Source organism: Panthera pardus, unplaced genomic scaffold (genome assembly GCF_024362965.1).
Source record: "Panthera pardus isolate Hobbes unplaced genomic scaffold, ASM2436296v1 HiC_scaffold_12, whole genome shotgun sequence".
NCBI lineage: Eukaryota > Metazoa > Chordata > Mammalia > Carnivora > Felidae > Panthera > Panthera pardus.
In genome coordinates this window covers 10989512-10993877 of record NW_026526677.1, presented here as the reverse complement: position 1 = coordinate 10993877, position 4366 = coordinate 10989512, and the positions used below count along the sequence as shown (strand labels likewise).

At 39.9% G+C, this 4366-nt stretch overlaps 1 protein-coding gene across 3 annotated transcripts in view; it reads right to left on the bottom strand.

Annotated features, from left to right (window-relative positions):
- Nucleotides 1-4366, bottom strand: part of LOC109246511 (membrane-spanning 4-domains subfamily A member 4A-like) — a 168081-nt gene that overhangs the window by 76633 nt on the left and 87082 nt on the right. The gene's annotated exons all lie outside the window — the stretch shown is intronic.

Sequence of the window (4366 nt, the reverse complement as noted above, 5' to 3'; positions counted from 1 at the left end):
CATACGGTCTGATTCTGTGTATGTAAAGTTTAAACACAAGCTAAGCTAATAGTGTCAGAATAGTGGTTACCTTTGGGAGTAGGTAGTTACTGGAAAGGAACCCAGAGGGTCTACGGGTTCATGGAAACATTCTTTTCCTTGATCTGGATGCTGGAGTTATATACATATAACTGTGTTCTCTTGTTTCTGTGTTATAATTGAATAAAAACACTTTTGAAAAAGCTACTTTGGACCCCTTGGCCCATCTAGTTATTGAGCCATCCCCCACTTCTCCATAGTCAAATCCCTTTAAAACATGATCTTCCAAAAACCTTGGGGTCATCTTTGGCTCTTCTGTTTTTTTCACACACCACATCCAATCTAGCATTAAAACTTGCTAGTTTTAACTTCAAAATATATTGAGTCTGATTGCTTCTCACCATCTCATGAGCACTCTGGTTCATCATCCCCCATTGGCATTATTGCAATGAGCCAACTAGTGGGGCACCTACACCACTCGGTCTGTTCTCTGCATGGCAGAGAGCACATTTTTTTTTCCATCTCAAATCAGATCATATCATTTCTCTGCTCAAACCCACTCCATTTCATTCCAAATAAAAGCCAGAGTCCTTAAATACCCTTATAGGATCTGAACTCTCATTTCTGCTCTGACCTCTAACTATTCCCCTTTGCTCTCTCTACTCCAGTCACTTGACATATTCTTTCTTTAGAAATTTTACATCGGGGGGCGCCTGGGTGGCTCAGTTGGTTAAGTGTCTGACTCTTTATTTCAGCTCAGGTCATGATCTCACGGTTTGTGAGTTTGAGCCCTCCATCAGGCTCTGTGCTGATTCTCTCTTTCTCTCTCTGCCCCTCCCTCTCTCTCTCTCTCTCAAATATAATAAACATTTTTAAAAAGTTATTAAAAATAATATTAAAAAATAAATTTTACATTGGTCGGCCCTCTGGCTGGAATACTTTTCCTACAATTATTTCCATGGCTTCCTTTCTCACTTCTTTTGGGTCTTTCTTCAGATAGCTTAGCTTCAGTAAAACTTCCCCCACCAACCTACATAAAATTACAGCTCTCTCTCCCTGTCACTTGCTTATTTTTTCCTCAAATCACAATGATCTGACATACTATGTATTTTATTTGTTTGTTAATTGTATGTCGACCCCCACTAATCTAGAAGCTAGGGCACTCACTAGTCTCTTCTGAGGTTTTCAACCCCTATTTGTGTGTTTTCAAACGTGTGTGTATTAGTATTTTTACACTGGGGGTGGAGGGCCTTGGAGAATCTTCCTCCTTCTGTAAGCCAAGCAACACAATAAAATATTTTTTTAAATTTATTTTTAATGTTTATTTATTTCTGAGACAGAGCATGAGTGGGGGAGGGGCAGAGAGAGAGGGAGACACAGAATCTGAAGCAGGCTCCAGGCTCTGAGCCGTCAGCATAGAGTCCGACGCGGGGCTCAAACCCACAAACCGTGAGATCATGACCTGAGCCGAAGTCGGTCGCTCAACCGACCGAGCCACCCAGGAGCCCCTAAAATATTTAATCCAGGATCCATTTCTTATTTGTTTGTTTCTCTGGCAACAGAAAGGTTCTTAAGAATATCTGGAGAACTATATTTGGAATTATCTGGAATAAGATTTCAGTAAGATTTCAAATAATACTATCTGGCATATATTCAGAATTATCTGGAATAATATTCCAAACTGACAGCAGGTGCAGTCAAGACATTGTGTGTTTCATTTGCAACTTCCCTCCACTCCCCCCACCTGGTTGTCTTTCATAAATGGTATGTCCATCTGTTCAATCTCTAAAGCTAGGGATTTGGGCGTCATTTTTTACTCCCTCTTTTGTCTCACTACTGTATTCACTTTGGGAACTCAATCAGGCAAGAACCACTACCAAGAAGGTCTAATAAATTCTCGGCAAGAAAAGGGGTGAACACTTTCGACCCAGTCTAAGCAGACATTGCACATATTTAACATGCATATTAGAACTCTGTGTTCTCTCAACTTTTTAGAATAAAATTGCAGGTTCCCCAAAAGGTAACTCACAATTACTGGCTGAGCCACACATACTCAAATCCATACCACGAATTCTTTATCCTTCTTCCCATCTTCACCAGCATGGGTGAATATACTCCCTGGTGGCCTGATGGGAGCGGTCATGTTGAGAAAGCCGGGAACTGAGGGCAGCCAGCCAGCAAAACCCGGGGCCCTGAGTCATACAACCACAAGGAAATAAATTGTGTCAATAACCTGACTGTGCTTGGAAGTAGGTTTTGCCCACTTGAGACTACAGATGAAAATACGGCCTGTCTGACACCTTGATGATAGGTATCCATGTGAGACCCTGAACAAAGGCTCCCAGCTAGGCCCTGCTTCAACCCCTGATCCATGAAAATGGTAAGATAACACATTTGTGTGTTGTTTTGAGCCACTATATTTGTGGTAGTTAATAGCAATTAAAAAAAAAAAAAAAAAACGAATACAGGGGCATCTGGGTGGCTCAGTTAAGCGTCTGACTCTCGATTTTGGCTCAAGCCTCGCATCGGGCTCTACACTGACAGCTCGGAGCCTGCTTGAGATTCTCTCTTTCTGCCCCTCCCCTGCTCACATTTTTTCTCTCTCCCTCTCTCTCTCTCCCCGCACCCCTCTCTCTCAAAATAAATAAACTTAAAAAAAAAAAAAAAAGAACACACACACTAGATTGTTGCATGGAAGATGTAAGGGAAAGCCAAGCTCAAATTTCGGCCTCAACCCTTACCAGCATTAACGTTGGACCTGTTTCCTCCTCTTTAAAATGGGTGTGATAATAAAACCTACCACCCAAAGTTGTTGCGAGAGTGACATGGTAGGACGTGCACAAGGGTGACTCTAGGGAGGGAGTATCTCATGTTATTTAAAGCAGCATTGGCACATGCTAAGTGCTAAATGTTTCCTGCCAAACACTAAGAGTGGTCTTCTGCAGGTTGAAAGCAAGAGGGAATAGAGGGAATACCATTTCCACCCAAAGAATATCATCCAGTTGGCAGCTGTCCCACAGAGATCCTCTCACCTCGCCTCTCCGTGGAATAGGCTAGTTTCTGCCTTCTGGTCTGAATTCATAGACTGAAATATTATCAAAGGACCCATCTTTAAGAAGAAGCAGGGGGAAAAGGCAGAGGCTGACAACTATAACCTGCTCAAAACAATAAAAGGAGATGTGTTTTTTTGAAAGGACCAAGGCAGATAAAATTGTAAGTGTCTCCTGTTTATCATCAGTTATTCTTTCCTAAAAATCAGGTGTTCTTCATGAAGACGCTTCTTTCGCATCATTTTACAGGAAAAACCATATGCTATTAGTCAGCCCAAGCTCCCATACAATTTCCCCAAATGTTAAATAAAAGGCAATAAAATATCTATGTGTGAATGGCAAACCAACATGTCAGGTTGCAAAATGCTTAATCTATTGTAATTCCTTGATTGCCAAATAATCACAATGTTGGTAACAGGTGCTTTTCTTGCAGAGTGTGGCTGCAGTGTGAGTCAGCACTGCCCTGGGTCCACCTCCCTTTTATTGCCACGGCATGCTTTTCATGACTTCTCCACGTGATTCTGGTGATCTGTCACTTCTGGTTAGAATTTAAGTACAGACCTGTCCCACACTTTGTTTCGTTTAAAATGTTGCCTTGCCAAAAGACATGAATAGACACTTCTCCAAAGAAGACATCCAGATGGCCAACCGACACGTGAAAAAATGTTCCCCATCACTCATCATCAGGGAAAGACAAATCAAAACCACCATGAGATACCACCTTACAGCTGTCAGAATGGCTAACATTAACAACTCAAGCAGCAACAGATGTTGGCAAGGATGCGGAGAGAGGATCTCTTTTGCATTGTTGGTGGGAATGCAACCTGGTGCAGCTACTCTGGAAAACAGGATGGAGGTTCCTCAAAAAACTAAAAATAGAACTATGCTATGACCCAGCAATTGCACTACTAGGCATTTATCCAAGGGATATAGGTGTGTTGTTTTGAAGGGACACATGCACCCCCATGTTTATAGCAGCACTATCGACAATAGCCAAAGTATGGAAAGAGCCCAAATGCCCATCGATGGATGAATTGATAAAGAAGATGTGCTTATATTATATATATATATATATATATAATATAATTATATATATTATATATTATTATATTATATACTATATTATAATATATATTATATATAATTATATTATATATAATTATATTATATAATTATATATAAATATATATTTAATATATATTATTATATAATTACATTATATAATAATATATTATATACAATTATATTATATATATATACCTCATATACTCATATACTCATATATTCATATAACGGAG